This window comes from Cryptomeria japonica, chromosome 1 (assembly GCF_030272615.1).
Source record: "Cryptomeria japonica chromosome 1, Sugi_1.0, whole genome shotgun sequence".
NCBI classification, from domain to species: domain Eukaryota; kingdom Viridiplantae; phylum Streptophyta; class Pinopsida; order Cupressales; family Cupressaceae; genus Cryptomeria; species Cryptomeria japonica.
This window is the reverse complement of record NC_081405.1, coordinates 7078713-7100903: the sequence shown is the minus strand read 5'-3', so window position 1 is coordinate 7100903 and position 22191 is coordinate 7078713.

Sequence of the window (22191 nt, the reverse complement as noted above, 5' to 3'; positions counted from 1 at the left end):
CGTCTGTGTTTTTGTCCGCGTCTGCATCAAACAAAGTAGCGTCTGTGTCTTAAAACCGCGTCTATGAAGTATACAGAGGCGTCTGTGTCAGGATTTGAAAATTTTAACAGTCAAGCAAACAAAGAAAATCAGTTTCGGCATACTTGAGCTTCCTAGGTTGTCTCTTCAGGTTTAATCTAGCATTCAGCCTGTTCTAAGGTCTTACATAGTCCATCATTGCTTCATACCTCATTTTACATTCATACTTGTCTAAACTTGAGTCAAAAGGTCACTTGCTTGTCCTCATCACACTTTGTCAACACACTACATACAACTACACTTGGCTAAGTGGTCCCTCATCAAGGTTTCTTACCTTTGGGTCTCATTTGGTCTTACTTAGAGTCAAGGTCAGCTTACCTCATCAAGAGAAACTATCCTCTCTTTGGAAGTCACACCTACTCTACTTACATACTTGGTCTTACACTTTGGACATTGCAAGTACACCTTAAGATTCATTTACACTTCATACAACTCTTGGTCTTCCATACTTTTTCCATTTTCATCTAGTCTCTCACATATTGGTCTAACACCTAGTTCATGGTTGAAACCCGCCTTCAAAAATCTACGAGAAAAGCTAAAGAAGCTCAAGGGTCCGCCAACATGAGTTCTTATGAGTATGACAATGATCTATTCTACAATCCTGAGCACACTACATTACCAGACATGAATGTTTATAGACACAATCCAAATGTGGAAAGCGCAAACGCTATAAACAACAATACTACACACAATGATACCGTGGACAACTCTTCAATACTATCAGCAGACATACAAGAATCTATAATGGATCCTCAATTCAATAGATTGGTTGAAGAGATAATGAGGAGAGATCGTCAATATTTTCTAAACATGATGGCACAAAGTGGAGCCAAAATACCGCATGATTTTGACTTATCTCAACTTATGGAAAGTAGACCTTCACAACAAACTCAACCTAACATGGATCAAAGGAGACCAAATAGTGGAGGACCAAATAATATGATGCCAGAGTCACCATCAGTTTTGCTTCAAAAACTAGCAATACCACATACACAAGCTCAAATATATGATACTTACACTCAAAGACCATCATGGAGGCCTTATGCTCAAACACATGCTCAAGATATGGGTCAATTAAGACAAGTGGATACACAAGGACATCCTCAAAATTTTGACACAAGGAGACCCCATGTCAAAATTGGGGGCAACACAATGGAAAATGAAAAGCCTATTGAATATGGTGTATATACGCAAAACAGATATGGGGTCCCTCAACAAGAAGTTATGCCAAGTGCTCCATATATGTCACAACAATATAGACCTCCATATGGACATGTCTACGATCAGTATCATCCATACATGCAACAAGCTCCTCCTCAAATGGGTGTTACAAACATGGGGTATGCTACAAGAAATCAGTCTCCTCCCAAAAATAATTTCGAGCAACAAATTAGAGATCTACAAAAGAAAGTGGAAGACATGGGCACATCAAAACCCACATATACTATGAGAGATATATGCCCTTATCCCTTCGATAAGAGCATTCCAATGCCTCCGTTTCCTCCACACTTTGTAACACCGAAATTTGACAAATATAGAGGGAGAGGAGACCCCAAGGCACACATAAGACAATTCTTCACAGCTTGTATTGAGGTAGCGGCAGAAGAAACATACTTAATGAGGTTGTTCCCACAGAGCTTAGGAGATCAAGCTATGGAATGGTTTTCTCAATTACCTCCTGGTATTAAGTCATGGGGCGACTTGGCAGAAGCATTCATTCAACATTTCTCTTACAACATAGAAACAGATGTCTCAGTTACTACCTTGTGCAATACTAAACAAAAGGAAGGAGAATCTTTTGCGTCATTTTTACAAAGATGGAGAAACTTAGCTAGCAGATGCTCTTGCGAAATCCCACAGAAACAAATGGTGGAAATGTTCACACAAAACGTTAACAAGGCTATTGGCTATGATCTCAGAAAAGCTTGTTTGTCTACATTCAAGGATGTCATTGAAAAGGGCCTAGCAACAGAAAAAGTCTTAATTGAACAAGGAGTTATCAAGCTATTCAAAGAAAACAAAGAGGACTTCAAAGGAAAGGACAAACCAAAATTTTGGAACAAGAACAAGAACACGGTTAATGATGGTGTTGTTGATGCCAACACAGTAAGACCAAAGTTCATCTTTTCTGGTTCAAGTTCTACCAACAATCAAGTGAACAATCAAACGGCTGCTAAACCACGAAGGAAGTATACTCCATTGGGAGAACCACTTGAATCAGTATTCAAAAAGCTTGTAGCAAACAAAGTGATCACGGTCCCAGATTTTCCTCCATATGAACCAAAGGTAAAACCGAATTGGTGGAATTATGATGAATTTTGCGAATTTCATAAGAGCAAGGGTCATAAGACAAGTAATTGCCATCGATTGAAAAACATTGTATAAGATCTCATTGACAGAGGAGATATTGAGATTAAGGGACATTCATCTAACCAAGAGCATGAGGTGTTTAAGGAACCATTCCCAAAACATGACAAGGGAAAAGGCAAAGTCACAGATGATCAAGCCAATTACACTAGAGCATCTTACAATTATGATTCCACTATTAATCACATCTCAATGGACAATCATATTTCTACCATTACTATCAAAAATAAAAATCCTGAGAATTCTTCTCAAAGACCCAAAATTGTCCTAAAAGGTGTGGGATCTTCGTCCGCATCTACCTCTGAATGTCATGTTACAACCCGTCGAGGTAAGATCACATTGCCAGGTACCTCTACTAAGAATACCAATCTTCCGTCAACTAAGCCTGAGTACGACCTTGTAGAACAACTAGGGAAAACACCTGCACTTATCTCTATTCTTGAGCTCTTACGTATATCTCCTACACATAAAGCTATCCTTGATAAAACCTTGAGAGATACTGATGTCCCTACTGATCTGAACGTGGACCAGTTTCAAGCCATGGTGGGATATTTATCCGTTCCACACTCCCTCACATTCACAGAAGCCGATGACGCCTCCATAAGTCAGCCTCATAATGCACCTCTACACATTGAAGCCTTCATACATAAACACCGAATAAAACGAGTCCTGATAGATGGAGGAGCAGGTCTTAATATTTGTACATTGAGCACCATCAGACAATTGGGATATTCTGACAAAGCTATAAATTCTACAAACCAAATCACTATTAAGGCTTATGATGATGAAGAGCGCTCGTCCAAGGGTACAGTCACCTTACCACTAAGAATAGGGCCAGTCACAAAGGACGTGGTTTGTCAAGTCCTGGATCTAGACCTCACGTATAACATATTGCTAGGACGTCCGTGGATTCATGAAATGAGGGCAGTCCCATCAACATACCACCAATGCATTAAGTTTCCTCATAATGGAGTCGAGGTAACGGTCAATGGTGATCCAAATCCATTCATATATTGCAATAACTTGAGATCACATACTGAGACTATCATTCCCAGCAATCGTGAGGCTACTCCTTCTTCAGCATATATTGATCCTGAGTCATTAAAGCCCTCGACATCCAAACAAGGTGAACTTAGAGCCAAGTTTCAAGACAAAGGCATGGGAGAATACACTCTGAATCAAACAATGTTCTTACGACAAGTCATGACCTCTCCCAAGGAATATGGGAGGCCACATCCTAATAAGCAAATCTCCATCATGCTACTCAAATGGGATCCTACCGTCTTTCAAAAATGGGGCGAACTAGAGGAAGAAAATTTATATAAAATGCTATATAAGGACGCTGAAGAGGATACACATGATAAAATTATAATAACCTATGAGAACTATGGCAAAGGTTTCAAAATTCTGCAAAGATTCGGGTATGATGGAAAAAGTCCTCTTGGACTACGCAAAGAAGGTGTCATGGAGCCTTTACAACCTGAGCTAACTACAAGAAGGGAACGCTCCAAGGGGCTTGGTTTTCTAAATCCCAAGATTCACAATAAAAGAACAAAACAGATATGGCGAGTCAAAGTGGTTGAAGTTCAACAAGAAGATGACTATTCTACAGATTCCAACGAATGGGAATGGGGTTCAGACAAATCCTCCAGTGACTATGAGCTCAACAAGACATTTAGAGAGCCAGAGGAACCTACAGAGGAGGAGGAGTTTTACAAGAAATTCAGAGTTGGTCAGGAACCGACCCATGAGGATCCCACACAGTCGTCGTTTCAAGGCCCTAGGTCAAGATCACATAGGATGAGGACACCTGTCCCTGAGGGTGCTACTAGTAATGACAATTTGGATTCGCTCACGATCGAAACTGATGAGGAGAGTGCCATTGACGACCTCAATGACTATCTGGACATACCTGAATATAACCACATCTTCACTATTAGCCTTGCGGACTCTAAAAACACTAAAGACCTTCCCCTTGTTCACCCCCAACTCATTGACTGGGATCATGAAGGACCAGCACAATTTGATACATTTCAAAATGACAAAGCTATTATCGACTACCTTGGCATTCAAGATGATCTTCCCCCTGGAGACCACAAAACAGGATATGCCATAGAGCTTAATAACATGGCATACTTTGGTGAGGGTGTCGGGCCTTCTAGTCGCAAAAATGTGAGAATAAAAACAAAACAAGGGTCTTATGGCGAAAACCACACTGTGGCGCTATCTGACTCCGAAAAAGTAAAAAGAAAGGACGTATCTGAGGGTGAAAACCTCTCTGAGGCGCCCGAAGATGGAAGGCTTGACATTCTCCCAGCATCATACGAGGAAAAATCATCCATGTTGGTAGAGGAGACTATAAAGACAAACGTTGGTACAACAGAGGTTCCACACAACATATTTTTGGCTCAATCATTGACAGAGGCCGAGAGAGCAAAATTCATAGGCTTCTTTAAGGAACGACAAATCAACTTCGCATGGTCTTATGCTGATATGCCTGGACTGGACCCGGATTTGGTAATGCATCATTTAACAGTCAAACCTGGGGCAAAACCAGTAAAACAGAAATTGAGGAAAATGCACCCACAAGTGGCCTTATTGGTCAAGGCAGAGCTGGAGAAATTACTGGATGTTGGATTCATACGCCCAATTGATTATCCCGAATGGATTTCCAACTTAGTACCTATTAGCAAACCAGATCGCAGCATCCGAATATGTACAGACTTCAGGGATATCAACAAGGCTTGTCCGAAGGACGATTTCCCATTACCAAACATTGATTTAATTGTTGATCTCACAGCAGGCCATGAGATGTTATCTTTAATGGACGGATTCTCTGGATATAATCAGATCAGGATTGCACCTGAAGATCAACATAAAACATCATTTACTTGTCCATGGGGAACCTTCTGCTGGAATGTCATGCCCTTTGGGCTGAAAAATGCAGGTGCCACGTATCAACGAGCTATGACTACTATCTTCCATGATCTCATGCACATAACCATGGAAGATTATGTTGATGATCTTTTGGTTAAATCAATAGACAGAAATACACACTTGGACATACTTTCAGTTGCTTTTGATCGGTTGGAAAAGTACAAGGTAAGACTAAATCCTAAGAAATGTGTCTTTGGAGTAACCTCCGGGAAGCTCCTAGGATTCATTGTGTCTAAAAGAGGAATAGAGGCTGATCCAGCAAAGGTCAAGGCTATTTTGGACATGCCACCACCCAAGAATATCAGTCAACTTCGGTCTTTACAAGGGAGACTCCAGTCCATATGAAGATTCATAGCACAACTTGCAGATAAGTGCAATCCTTTCCAGCACCTGCTACACAAAAACATCAAGTTCAAATGGGATGAGAACTGTCAACAGGCTTTTCAGGCACTCAAAGACTATCTTTTGAACCCGCCAGTTTTGATGCCACCAATTCCAGATCAACCATTGCTACTTTACATATCAGCTACTCCAACAGCACTGGGGGCACTCCTAGCACAGCAAATACCTGACGGCAAGGAAAAAGCGGTCTACTATATCAGTCGCACATTGGTGGGATATGAGCTGAACTACACACCAATTGAGCGTGCATGTCTCGCTGTGGTCTTTGCTTCACAAAAATTACGACATTATATGCTTACTCACAAGACTAAGTTGATTGCCAGAATTGATCCACTAAAATATCTTCTCAACAAAGCTACACTTACTGGGCGGCTGGCCAAGTGGGTAATGATCTTGAGTGAATTCGACATTGAATATGTGGACAGAAAAGCCATAAAAGGACAAGCCATCGCAGATCAACTGGCAAATGCTCCCATGATAGATGATGTTCCTCTACAGTCAGAATTTCCAGATGAGTCCATTCTAACAATATCACCTGCAAAGCCATGGCAACTATACTTTGATGGCTCATACACACAGCATGGGGCAGGAGCGGGTATACTCTTTATAACTCCTCAAGGCGATTCTATACCAAAGTCATACCACTTATCATTTCCTTGCACCAACAATATAGCGGAATACGAGGCATTAACAACTGGGCTAAGAATTGCAGTTCAGTGGAAGATCCAAGAACTTCGTGTTTTTGGGGATTCTCAACTGGTCATCCGTCAAGCAACTGATGATTATCAAACAAAGGATGAAAAGCTAATGCCTTACAAACAACTGGTAGATGATCTGAAACAGCACTTTGCAAAGATAGAATTTGAGCAGATACCAAGAGAACAGAATCGTGCTGCTGATGCCATGGCTACAATTGCTTCGCTCATTGATCTACCGCAAAATGAGACCTGCTATGAGTTCCTGGTTGACAACCTGCTGATTCCGTCATATGAGATCACTCCTACGGAAATGATATGTGTTGTTGGTTCTGAATCCCAGTTATATGGTTCCATATTCACATACCTTCGCGACAATATCTTACCTCCCGATCTATCGAACAACCAATGCCGCACTTTCATTCGCCAATCCTCCCGATACGTTATCCTAGCTGATATCCTATACCGATGAGGTCTAGATGGCACCCTCCTTAGATTTTTAGAGAGTGATGAAGCTCAAATTGCGTTACGAGAAGTGCACGAAGGGATATGTGGTCCGCATACTAGTGGTCCTACCTTGGCCAAGAAACTCATCAGGACTGGATACTACTGGCCTACTATGGAAAAAGATGCATATCAGTTTGTCAAGAAGTGTAAACAGTGTCAAATTCATGGAGACCTTATACATGCACCAGCATAGGAACTACAGCCACTTGCATCTCCTTGGCCCTTTTGTCAGTGGGGACTCGATCTCATAGGCAAGATTCACCCTCCTTCTTCCAATGGACATAAATTCATTATCACAGCCACAGAATATTTCACAAAGTGGATTGAATCCATGCCTCTCACACAAGTTACTGGGAAACAAATCGCTACTTTCATTCTGAACTACATCATTTGCCGATACGGGATCCCTACTTCCATTATTACCGATAATGGGCATCCTTTCAAGAACCAGGATGTTCATGAACTCTGTGAGCGCTTCCATATCTCTCATCGTTTCTCCACACCATATTACCCTCAAGGTAATGGCCAAGCTGAGGCGTCTAACAAAACAATTCTCAAAATCCTTAAAAAGACAGTCGACGACGCTGGCCGTAACTGGCATGTCCAACTCAATCCTGCACTTTGGGCCTACCGCACAAGTGTCCGCACACCTACAGGAGCTACACCCTACTCACTTGTTTACGGCTCTGAAGCCATCTTGCCTATTGAGGTCGAGCTACCTTCTTTACGGGTCTCTTTGAGAAACATAATCAACGATGAAGACTACAGGGTCTCTCGCTTACAAGAACTAGAACTGCTGGAGGAACGACGACACACTGCTTTTAATCATCTCAAGGCTTACCAACAACGAATGAGTCACAGTTACAATCACAAGGTCAAGCCTCGCACATTTGAGGTAGGTGACTTAGTACTCAGAGAGAACCCCAAGAATCAACAAGACAGAGATAAGAAGGGCAAGTTCGAACCAAACTGGCTTGGTCCTTACATCATCACAGCAGTATATGGATCTGGGGCATATCAGCTCTCAACTACAGAAGGTGAACCCTTGGAGGATCCTATCAACAGCATGCACCTTCGCAGGTTCTACACATAATTTTCAGAATATCCTAATTCAAAAATACAAAAAAATCAAAAAAATTTCAAAAATACAAAAAAAAACTATAAAACAAAAAAATCGTTACTTGGTGAAAACCTGGCAAACAGGCGCCTTGTGACAACAAAAAAATTGAAAAATCAAAAAAGTAAAGAGAAATAATTTCGTCCAACGGTGAAAACCACTTCGGTGGCGCCCTGGGCAAGTACCATGGTGAAAACTGGGTCACCAGCGCCATGCGTAGAGACATTGCTCCTCTCTCCTTCAGGATTCTCTTTCATCCTTTCACTTTGCACACACTCACAACCTATTTGTTCACAATAAACTTACCCATTCCCATCATGGCTTGTTATTGATCTACCTAAGATTGGTTAGCCATCCATAACCCTCCCTTTTCACCCCCTTTTCATCCATAATAAATCGGATCCTCTCTGTGACTACGGCCGATCCTAAGTCTAGTAATGGGTGTGGAACTGAGAACATCACATGTTTCGAGGAGTACAGTTTCTTCCAGCTTCCTTCAGTCTATTCGCGCACAATCCGCAATAAAGCAACATCTGCATCGCCAGTCCGCAATGAAGTTCCATCTTCTCCACAATAAAGTATCAGTTTCATGGATTCAGTCAGTTTCAAATGAGACACAGCAGCAACAATGAGCTTCAACAAAATCAAATCTTTCAACAGACTCAGACAACATATGGTTCAGTGCTATCTATCCTTTTTGTGAAAGTGAACATTGTGACCACAATCAAATAAGACTTATACAAGTGACAAGAGACACAAACTTGAGGACTACAATGGATGTTGGTGTCGAGTCTTGGTTTTCTTTTGATTTTATCTTTTTGGTGACATGTCTTTTAGCTTTTCTAGGATGTCTTTGACTAGAAAGGCGAGGATGGGGTATCGTCACCTATTTGCATTTGTTATCTGTGGATTGTCTTTTAGTAATGCTATGACTTGTCCAATGATATGAGGACACTATGAGTCTAGTATGAACTGGGGCATTCCTTGTTTGTGACTGTCTTATCTCCATGCAAACAGGTACAATGACTTTCTGGGCCGAACAAATGCCTCGATTGTCATAACCTATTTTGCTATAATAAGCTCAATGATGATACTGCACAAGAAGCTCTTTCACATTCATATCTTCTATCTTCCATCCCCCTTTCTTGATTGACTTCCATCGTCCTTCTCAAGTCCACGTAGCCTGCTATCACATGACTGAGTATAATAACACACCAAAAACATTTGCATTTCATTTAGTTACACCTACATCACCACATATAAGCATTTCATACATACATATAGATATCACAACTGCATCACATCCTGCACACAACACCTGTTAGCACAATTTACATTTGCATTATCATATTCATTTGCATTACATACATTCACATTTGCATCATGCATCTCATATACAACATAAAAGAACAAAAATATATTGCATTGCATCATATAAGCATCCATATCATAAAACATACATCATATAAGCATCTCATCACATAAGGTACACATGCATATAGCTGCCGCAAAAATGAATCATCTCTCATATATAATCACAATGTGTCAGGATACAATGATGTCAAAAGAATCATATGGCTACAAAGAATCACCCGCAGGTGTCTACAATACAACAATGGTACATATACTGATACAATGGGAGCCCACTATAGCTATGAGGAACTCCCTCCCTCGGAGCCGCCTGGCCTCGATGGAGTCTGAGCTATAGATGGACCCGCTCCAGGATCCCCCTGTCTCTCTGGTGGTGGTGGAGGCCCCATGACCCCACCGCTGGATGCCTGTCTCCTGCGACTCCCTCCCGTAGCCGTCATTGTGCGTGACGATCTATGGAAGCTCCTAGCCCGCTGATCTGCTGGCACGGCTGCATAGTATAGATCCCTCCAGTAGGCGATCTCCTCTCCGGCTCGCAAAACATATGCGTAGCCTGCCCCTGCATCCTCTGCTGCCCGCCTCCCTGCCCTCAGAGCTGTCTTGGCCTCTATGTATCTCTGGATGGCCTGATCCCTCTCCCGCTCTGTGGGTCTGACCCTGATCCTGAGGTGGTCTCTCTCCCGCACCAAATCCTCAATCTCATCTGCCTGGCCCTCGCAGATCTCTCGCAGCCTCAACACCTCATCCTCCTCAGAATCTCCGCTCTCAGCCTCTGCCTGTGGCTCCTCCCCTACAGGTGCCTGTCCCTCAGCCTCTGCCTGCACCTGTCCCTATGCTTGTATAGGTACCTGTGGCTGTACCTGTCTCTGTCCCTCTGCCTGCACCTGTCTCGGTCCCTGTCTAGGACCCTGTGCTGCTGGCACCTGTAGGGGCTGTCCACCCCGACCCCTCACCACCGGAGCTGCTCTCTCCTGTCCTCCCTCCCTCCGAGGTGCCACCCGCCTCTCTCCCACCACTCCCCTCCGCCTCCGCCGGCCCCTACCTCCATCCCCTCCACCATCATCATCATCTCCTCCACCCTCTCCCTCCAGTGGCTCTACCGGATCTGTCAACCTGGGAAATGGATGCTCTGCCCAATACGCAGAGTACTCTACGTCCATCCCTGCATCATCTACCTCTGGCCACATGTCCCAGGGCATCGGCATCATCTCTGCTAGCTGTGTCACCGCCTGATCATAAGATAATAGTGGCCCAAACTGCACCTGATCTCCGACCGTACGGGCATACATGCCCGAGCCCCGTGGCATCCGCTAGATCCGCCCAAACTGCCTGCATACCCTGTCAACAAGCTGCCTCTCTAGAATATAGGGCGTCTGCCCAATCAGATACCTGCTCCTGAAGGCATAGGGTAGCTCCAATGCGTCGTCATCCCACTCCTCGCACCCCAGGTACGGCCTCCAGATGACCATGTCTATGTCATCTATGACGCACCTCCAATGCTCCAATCTACCAATCCGAGGCTGGGAAGTAATCATGTCGTACAAGTGCACGAAGCTCCGCCCCTGTCTTCTGCCTCTGAAATGAATGGGCTGTGTGATGGGAAGGTGCTCATAAGCCCACACCTACAAGAGAGTCACGTCGCAGCCCAAACCCACTGATCCGTGGTACACAAACTGATGCAGCTCATAATATAAATGTGCCAGGACACATGGCCCCCATGCATACCTAGTGTGCTCTGCCATCAGCGTCTCCAATGCCCCTCCCCAGCCCACTGCCAATCCTCGTGTGGCCCTGTCTGGACACAAATACCCACTGATAGCTCCCCCAATAACTGCCGGCAATGCTAAACCTGTGGCAGTCATGGTATCCCAGGCTACATAACCTGCTCGCATCTCCAAACCGGGATCCTGGAAGACCCGTCTCAATGCCTCCCTGTCACCGTCACGGTCATAGGGAATCAACTCCATCAATAGGGATATGCAGAATCCTGTAGACATCCTCTAATGTAACTGTCATCTCACCCATCGGCAGGTGAAACGTGCACGTCTCCGAGTGCCATCTCTCAGCTAATGCAGTCAGCAACCCCATGTTTGCTTGAAACTCAGACACATAGAGCACATGTGTGAGACCCATCTCCTCAATGGATATCATGTCCTGGATCGACAACTCTGGTCGCAACCTCTGAGTCGATGGGAATCTTTCCCGTGACTCCAACATCGGCAAATACTCCTACAGTCACACAATCAATCTTGTCAGTTATCGTGGCATTCACTGTTTATCACAAAATGCTACTTGCTACCTAAATGCATCTGGTTATCTATCCTAGTGACACTCACTGTTCATCACAAAGTGTTGCTATCTACCCTAAGTAGTGCTCCCTGTTCATCACAAAGTACTACGTGTGTGACATTCCCTGTTCATCACAAAGTGTCACTCACTTTCGCACTCCCTGTTCATCACAAAGTGCTGCCTATCTTGGTACTCACTGTTCATCACAAAGTGCCTTGATCTATCTTAGTCTTCCCTAGAGGACCTTCTTGAGTGTATCCTCTCAGCAGCTTATCCAATCGACAGCATATGTTCATCACAGAACTGCCGATTTGACCTGGAAGACATAAATGCGCATTTATTACATTACCTAGTATGCATTAATGACAACAATAAATGCATCAAAGTACGAGGAGGTTTTGTGGTACTCACCGGCTCTCCTGCCTCCGTTGGCCTCTAGCATCGGCGAACACGGTCGAATTTGTGAACCAAGGCCATCGCTGCTGACTGCTGCTGCTCTATTTTCACTTTGCACTATGCTCTTGTGACGGTGTAGATGACAATGAGGATGTATTTTCCCCCGTGGTCTATCTTATAGATTGCCCTAGCTCTCATTTCCCGAGTCAGTCTTCCTTATCCCGTGACTTTGTCACTTTATCTGATCAGTCCATTATATCCCATCTTTCTTATCGAGAGATTGTCTGCAATCTTTTCAGACATTTTCATCCAATCTCTCGAGGGGGCATATAATTCCCATCTTGGGGCAACTCTATATCAGTTCATCTTATCTTCTTTGAAACAACGCGACAAGCCGCATTGTCTCAAAGAGGGGCAAAATGTAGACACTCAAAATTGTCATGTTTAATTAAATAAATATTTTATTTATTTAATTATCTAAGCCTAATTCTTCTATTAATTAAATAAATTTTTATCTATTTAATTAATTCATTTATCCTCTTCTAGCCTTATTTCTAATTTAAATAAATACATTTATTTATTTAAATTATCCCTTTCCTAAATTAAATAAATATTTTATTTATTTAATTGTCCTACTTCTTCTATTAATTAAATAAATCTTTATTTATTTAATTAATTCATTATCTTTTTCTACACATGACACATGTCATTCATCTCTTAATTCATACACTACCTACCCCTTTCATTATTTTATTATTTCTTTTACCTACCCTCTAATCCTAGCCGACATCTCTTTTTACACCTCTCAATCTTAACCCTCCATTTCCTATTGTGTCTTCTATTTAAGGAGATGCTTTCTTCATTGTCAGACCCTAATGCCTAATGACATACCCTAATGACACATCCTAATGATCTTTCATGCAACTTGGCTACACTACAATTCCACTTGCAACCACATTCCGTTCTTTATTGAGCTCTTGTGCATACAAAAATCTGAGAGCAAGCATATCAAACAAGATCAATGGAGATAGGAAGAATGGAGATCAAAACCCTATTGGACATGTGATGGTATAATCTTTATGATTTTGAGTTATTTTGCATTGTCTTAGGTTTCTTCATATGTTATGGTGGATCTTTGTTCATTGTTAGGCTAGGGTTTGGTGGTTGAATCCATTTTAGTCTTTCAATATTGTTATCATTGTTAGCCATTTTCACCATATACATTTTGGCACGCTCGGTGGGACTCTTGTCCCTTTGCATTTAACATTTTTGTTGCAGATTTTGCATTTTTGAAGTTGCAGATCGGACGATTTCGATGACATTTTAGGTTTTTTCCGCGTCTGCGAGTGTTCGGATCGCGTTTTTGTGTTTCAGAAGCGTCTGTGATATCGTTAATCGCACCTGTGTTTTTGCCAGATTTTTATTTTTGCAGGTTTCTGGAATTGCATCTGAGAATTTTAACCGCGTCTGTGTCGGATCTCATCGCGTCTGCGTTCTTGAGTCGCGTCTGTGACCTTTAATCGCGTCTGTGTTCTTGTTTCCACTATGGTTTCTCCTTAGTAGAGTTCTCCTTCCATTTCCTTCTCAGAGCGGCCTCCTCCAAGTGGGTTGCTTCAAGGAGATCCCCTTGATCAATTTGTTCCTGAATAGTTGCCAGCTTGCTATTGATTTCCTTTTTTTGAATAAAAATATCACCAAAAGTGTTTTTGTTCCATCCCCTAACATTTCGTCTAATCAAGTCTAATTTATGGGAAACCTGATACATTGGTGTGCCAGGGATATTAGTATTCCACCAGCGTTTAATGCAATCTTTGAACTCAAGGTGGATATTCCACATAACTTCAAATCCAAAGAGGTATCTTCTTTTATTACAATGGATGGTACTAGAAAGAAGAAGGGGATTATGTTCAGAAACCGTTCTGGGGAGAGCCGAGAGTTTCACATTGGAACCAATACCCCAATCACCCTAGATGAGCAATCTATCTAATCTGGCCTGGATAAGGTCCTTCCCTTTCCTAAGATTGGACCAGGTGAATCTTTGACCAATTAGGTCCACGTCAAATAAACCATTCCTGCTTATGAAATCTGCCAGGTCAGTCATGTTGTCAGAGTACTCTTGAAGACCTCCCCATTTTTCAGAGGGGAAAAGCGGAGAATTGAAGTCCCCCGCAATCATCCAATGGGCATTGGGATCATTATGAAGAAGAACAAAAATATCATTCCAAATAGATAGCCTGCCCAATCTAACATTAGGGGCATAAACATTAATGAGGAACCAAGATCCCAGAGTAGAAGAGAGCATGGAGACAACAAAGTTGGCAGAAGAGGTAATCAGGTTGCCAAAGAACCTAGAGGGGTCCCACATAGTGACTAAACTACCAAAGGCCCCACTAGCATCACTAATGAAGAACTCGGCCCCAGGCCAAATTTTCCCAGCAATGAAAGTAAAGGGAGCTTCAGTCATTTTAAACTCCTGGAGAAGGAGGACCTCAATTTTATTTTGAAAGATACAATTCTTAAGAGCATACTTCTTTTGGGGGATGTTTAGGCCCCTCATATTCCATGAGATAACCTTCATTTCTTACCTTTTATGGATGTCTCCAAGGTTTATTGTCTTTCATTAGCGACTTCCCTTGCTGCTTCCTTTTGTCTAGATAGTCTCTATGATGGGCGGCCCATCTTTAGGTCTGTCCCAACATCAGTCTTCACATTCCTAGTCTTGTGTCTTTGTGTGATCCCACCATCATTTGCAGGAAGTTGGCAACCACTAGAGGAGGCTCCAGGAGAGGAAAGACCCTTTCCCGAGGTAGGGGTAATAGGCAAAGTAGTCGGGCATGATGGGCCCTTTAGTAGTAACATCTCGGGAGGGAACCCAAAGTACCCAGGGGTTGTCATGGTTATGGAGCCATCAGCAATCTCACCCTCCTCTAGGGGGTGGAGATAAGAACTTCAGAGGGACCAAGTTCAGTAATTACCTTAGCTAACAACACCTCCTTGTCCAACAAGCGGGTGAGTTGAGAAGTTTATTTATACTCTTCATAAAGGGGTAGTCCTCACAACCAGTCCCAGGACCCTCCATGGAAGTAGTGTCAATACTGGGACCTTCCTTAGCTGCAGGACCTTTGAGCTTGAGAAGCTTGGGGTCTTGAACTTTACACTGACAGATTATATGACCCACCTTGCAACATTTCTGGAAAAAGAGGGTAGCATTTTTCATAGACCAGGGCCTGAGTCCAGCTTCCCAAGATAAGTCAAGCTATTCTACTTTAAAACTATTTTATTTGAATTTTGATATTTAGTTAGTAATTATTTTTTATTTTAGGTAAAGTGAAATAAAATAATTTTTAAGTTCAGATTGCAAGATATATTTAAGATATTTATACGTTATTTTCTTATTATTTCATTTATGAGATTTAATACCTTCCAATCTAGCAACTGGTGCAAATGTCTCGCCATAGTCTTCTCCTTCTTCCTATGCATAACCTTTGCATACCAATCTTGCTTTGTTTCTGGCTACTAGTCCATCTTCATTCAGTTTATTCCTAAATACCCATTTAGTATCTATCACATTTTTGTTCACCAGTCTGGGTATTGGGGTCCATGTATTGTTCTTCTCAATATGGTCAAGCTCCTCTTCCATAGCTTTGATCTAGTGATCATATCCAAATGCTTCCTTAGTAGTTCTTGGCTCAATAGTGGAGATCATGCAAGAATTCTCTCTAATTCTTCTTTTGGTTAACACTCCAACATCTTTATCTCCAATATTCTAGTCAGGATTATGATTGAGTCTCACATACCTTGGAATAACATGATAATTATCTTCAGGTTCTTCTTCCTCACTATCATCATCTTCTTCTACAGAATCTACCTATTCTAGTTGAACTTGTACTACAACATCCACTTCATCAGCTTTTGGCTTCACCAGTTCTAGTTCCAAAATTAGAATGTAAGGTTCATCTTCCTTCTTCTCCTCACTAGTTTCTCCTGAAACTTCAAGATACTCAACTACTCGGACATCAACACTCTCAATGATTCTCTTTGTCCAGTTGTTGTAACATTTGTAGGCCTTACTCTTGGTGGAGTAACCAAGAAATATGCCTTCATCACTCTTAGCATCAAACTTACTAACATAGTCACCTCTCTTGATAAAACATTTACTGCTAAAAATCTTAAAATAACTGGCATTAGGTGATCTACCATACCAGTATTCATAAGGAGTTTTATCCTTACCTCTCTTTACCAATATCTGGTTCATAGTGTAGACAGTTGTGCTGACAACTTCTCTCCAGAAAGTTTTTGCTACTCCTCCTTGTATTAGCATTGTTCTAGTAGCTTCAACAATTGACCAGTTCTTCCTCTCTGCAATATCATTATGTTGTGGTGTCCTCAGTGCAGAAAGTTGCCTCTTAATTTTATTGTCTTCACAATATCTAGTGAATTCCTTTGAAGTAAATTCACGTCCTTGATTAGTCCTCAGACACTTTATCTTCTTACCACTTTCCTTTTCAACCAAGGTCATGAATGCCTTGAACTTACTAAAGGCTTCTGTTTCATCCTTCAAGAATGTGACCCACATCATTCTTGAGAAATCATCAATGAAGATCATAAAATATCTATCACCTTGAATACTTTTAGTCCTTACTGGTCCACAGAGATCTATATGAACCAAATCTATGAGAAAGATTTTCTCTTAAAAGTTGAGGATGTCATCTTTCCTAACTGACATTCCTTACACAAAGCATTCACTAGTTTGTCCAACTGAGGCAAACCTCTTACTGACTTGGACTTATCGACTTTGACAATGTTATCAAAATTTATATGACAAAATCTTTGATGCCAAAGCCAACTATCATCTACTTTAGCAATTAAACAGTTGTTGGCTTTAGGATTTAGGTGAAATAGGTTACCTTTTGTCTGCTTGCCGGTTGCAATCAGTTCACCTTTGCTCCCATAGATTTTGCACATTCCATTCTTAAATTCCAATGGATAACCTATGTCATTGAGTTGAGCTACACTCAAAAGATTGTGCGTTAATCCTTCAACTCAGTAGACATCATCTGCACTACTCTTTCCATTAAGAGAAATGGTTTCCTTTCCTTTCACCATGCAGGGTGAGTCATTTCCAAATCTCACAACTCCTCCATCAAATTCCTTCAAAGTAATAAATTTACTCCAGTCACCGGTCATGTGGTGTAAACAACCACTATCTATGATCCAATCATCAGAACTATCCATGTGAGAAACCAATGCCTTCTGATAAGACGTCTCCTCTTTAATGGCAACAAAGACAATGTCTTCATTAGCATCTCGCTCAGATTCCTCATCAGTGATACCATCATCAACTTCAATGAGACAATCTCTTTTGCCTTTACCTTTGTACTTCTTGTACTTCTTGTGTTTATGCTCATTGTCACCATTACGACAATTAGTTGCAATGTGTCCAATCTTGTTACATGCAAAACACTTCAAAGGTAATTTACCTCTATACTTACCGGTACCTCTGGGTAACCACTTGGCCAACAATGCTTCAAGCTCAATCAAACTTTCTTCATCATCAACTTCTCTACTAGATCTAGACTCATAACAGTGACTAACATCTCTTCGTTTCCTCATAGGTGGGTTAGAAACTGAAGCTCTAAATGCAGATTTGAATTTCTGAGCACTACCATAATAACCATTTAATTCAAATGCAATAAGTTTACCAATGATGGAGTCAAGAGTTACCTTTGTTTTATCAATAGACTTTAGCTCCTGAATGGTTGCAACTCGGATAGCATAGACCGGTAGAAGGGTTCTCAATACCTTACTAACCATTGTGGCATCCTCCACTTTACCACCAACACTCTTGATGTCACCAACTATCTCCTTGATCCTCTGACCATATTGTTGAATATTCTCACCTTCATCTATCTGCATGTCATCAAATTTACCTCTTAGACTCTCTTCTTTGGCAATATTCACATGCTCATCACCGCTATAGATTTCCTCAAGTTTTTTCCACACATCATAAGTAGTCTCCAGACCATGGACATCAACATACTCTGAATCAGACAAAAAACTGATAATGGCCTCCAATGCTTGATTATTTTCTTGTTGCTCTTTCTTTTGATCATCAAACATAGTCCCACTAGGTGCAACATATTGTGTAACAACATGTTCTCAGTATTGGCTTCCTAGACTCTTGATATAGATTTTCATCCTATCACTCCATATTTTGTAGTTTTCCCTATTAAACTTCAGACCTTCTATCTTCATCATGTTCTTCTAGATCTTTAGCTCAAGTTGTTAGGCTTAGACACTAGAGGACCTGAAATGCTCTGATGCCAATTGATGGTATGATGAATCAATAAGGATCTAGATAACTACTGAGAGGGGGGGGTGAATCAGTAGATAGGAAACTGACTAAACTTTCACCAACCTCAAGAACAATCTCATAAGCCAATCTCATAACTAATTGGTTCAAACACTGAACTACAAACTTCAATAGCATTGACAGTTTACCGATTTGACTGGCATATCAAAATAATAGTATAACAGCTCTGAAACTCCCAAACAATTTAACCAAAACACTCCAAATACTTTACTAACAATAGTAAAAGCACATTTCATATTACAATTGATCATCTTATCATATCTAAGTGGATTTAACAGTTAAGCAAATTAACCATATCAAACATAACCACAAAAACCATTCACCACTTGACACAATAGTTTTTTTACGTGGAAACCCAAATGGGAAAAACTACGATGGGGATGAATACCCACAAGTATTTTGAACTCTTCTGAAATTCACCCTATTAGGAGCCAAGCATGTTAAAGCTTTTACAAAAATTCATGTTAGGAATAGATCCTGTTAGGGACCACCCGATTAAGGGATTGACTATAATGTCCTATTAGAAGCAATACCCTGTTAGGAGTAACCTCAGTAGAGGATTTGAAATCCAAGCTAATGGATCACCTAGTTAGAGGATTTAGATAGCACTGTATGTTAAAGCTTACCCGGTTAAGGGATTTGACTGTTGTAATTGTTAGAGAATAATAGGGGTTTGTTGGTTTGGTAAATAGCACTACTCTGCTTGATCAAATCCTTTTCATGATTCTATTTGCCTTTACGCATACTACAGATACACCTTCTGGTTTGGCAATCAATCACACTAACACTTAACCAAAATTTCCAACTCTACAATAAAACAACTCATCGACATTATAAGCAAAACAACAGGTCGGTAACACATCACAAACCTAAGATCTCATAGAGATTACAAACAAATCGGTTCAAGTATGACCATTAGATTACATAGCAATCATTGCACATTGTTCAAGACAACCTTGATGGCTACTTGATCACCACTTCATCGAATCCTATAGCTCATCACATGGTTTCCTCTTCATGCAATGTACTCGCTCTTTCCCAAGATAAAATTGTTATCTCTACGCACCAAAAACCATTTGAAACTCTTCACATACAACATGCATACGTGGCATAATCACTATCGTTCATCATTTCATCATAAACCAATACAACTGATTCACCAAGCTCCATCGGTTAGGGTTTGGCACATCAACAGGTAGGGTTACCGGTTGATCTCACTACTTCTTAAGTAATATCGGTTTCCTTCACTAACTCACCTACCAGTTGCATAACAACACCATTACCGGTTACAATTGACATCAACGACAACATAATAGTTCATCAATGCAATCTTCATGAAAATGCCAACAAGAACTTCAGAGGGACCGAATTTAGTATTTACCTTTTTTGGAGCTAACAACACCTCCTTGTCTGGCAAGGGGTTGGGGGCTCCCTCAGCTACTTTAGCAGGTGAGCTGAGAAGTGTATTTATACTCTCTATAAGGGGGTAGTCCTCACAACCAGTCCCGGGACCCTCCAAGGAAGTAGTGTCAATACTGGGACCTTCCTCAACTGCAGGACCTTTGAGCTTGAGAAGCTTGGGGTCTTGAACTTTGCACTGAGAGATTATATGACCCACCTTGCAGCATTTCTGGCAAAAGAGGGTAGCATTTTCATAGACCAGGGCTTGAGTCCAGCTTCCCAACCTAAACTTGAGAGTAATGAAGTCAAGCTATTCTACTTTAGAACTATTTTATTTGAATTTTGATATTTAGTTAGTAATTATTTTTATTTTAGGTAAAGTAAAATAAAATAATTTTTAAGTACAGATTGCAAGATATATTTAAGATATCTATACTGGTATATTTATACGTTATTTTCTTATTATTTCATTTATGAGATTTAATATATAATTGAAATTTTTTGTGGTATTTATATTAAAAAATGGACAATAATTTTTTTCCAAATAAAATTAACTAGTATAGTTATTTTATTTAGTTAAAATTCAATTTATTTATTTATGTATTACAAAGATATTAGTCATAAATTTTATGTATTGCTTATTTTTGGGAATATTATATTTATGATCAAATATTAATATTTTGATGTGTAAACAATTATCATATTTAAGATAAAAGATAACACTCCACCCTTTGTTGTGATTGTAGAATGCCTCTTAGCCTTAATGAAATGGACTCTATATGACTCATTTGTAAAAAAAATATGAATGTTGCTTGACTTGGGCAAGGGTTTGAATCACATTCCTTGAGTGGAAAGCCATCACCATTTCTTTTTTATCAATATAATAATAAAATAATAAGCAAATTTTTTATTGCTAAAATAGTAAGAAACACATCTATCTAAAAAATGTATTGCAACTATTTTATTTACTTTTTTTTTTTTATGGGTAATGGGCCGAAGCCGATAAGTTGTGCATACCCTATCCCCTTGTAGGATTTGAACTTGTGACCTCACTTTCAAGAGCACAAGTTCACCACTAGGCCAACTCAGATTGTACGAGCTATTTTATTTGCTTTAAAGTTATGTAATTTTTGTAAATATTTTATTTACTACATATGCAGAGACATAAATTTTATATATTTTTTATTTTAGAAATATTATTAAATATTAATATTTAACCTGTAAATGACTATAAGATGAAATGTGAGAGTTTTTGTTAGCACACTCACATCATTACACTCCACTCCTTGTTAAGTATGTCTCTTAACATTAAAAATGTAAAATGAAAGGTAAGAGTTTTTATTCACACACATGCCATTACACTCCACCCTTTGCTTACAATGTTGAATGTTGTGGGCATTGAAAAATTATAATACAAGATAATAATTTTTATTTATATACTTATGCCATCACACTACACCCTTTGCTTACATTGTCCAATGCCTCTCAACACAGCTTGAGCATGCACACACACACACATACATTGTCCAATGCCTCTCAACATAGCGTGAGCATGCACACACACACATACATTGTCCAATGCCTCTCAACACAGCGTGAGCATGCACACACACACATACATTGTCCAATGCCTCTCAACGGAGACACACAAAAAGAAAATAAATTTGTATTAACACATTTATGCCATTACACTCCACCCTTTGATTACATTGTGGAATACCTTTCAACATTAATCAATTTGTTAAATGATAAATAAAACAACAAATTTAATATAAAACACCTTAAATAATATCAGGTGAATCTTTAAGTATATTTTCATATTCATATTTAGAACATTTATTGCAATTATCAATCTCAACTTAGAATCTAAATTAGTTATTTGATAGTCTCGATTTAATTAAAAAATAAAATAGTAATGATGGAAATCAGGTACATCTAACAATATTAATCCTTAGTCCTAAAACGTCTTAAACACGCACTTCCAAGTGCAACGTATAACCAAACGCATCGTTTTATGTGTGTACGTTTGCATGGAGTGGCGTGTACATTTAACCGCACAAACTATATTCCACTCGCCCAAATTTTGTGTCAAAAATAGGTATTGTGCGTGCATTCGAAGTTTTATGGAACGCATTCCAAGCTCTTTGGAATGAAATTGAAACTGAAACTGAAACTGCCAGTTACATAAACGTTAAGAAATTTGCGCCATTTTAATGAGGCCTCTATATATATAGGTACCTATCCCACCTACCATAAGT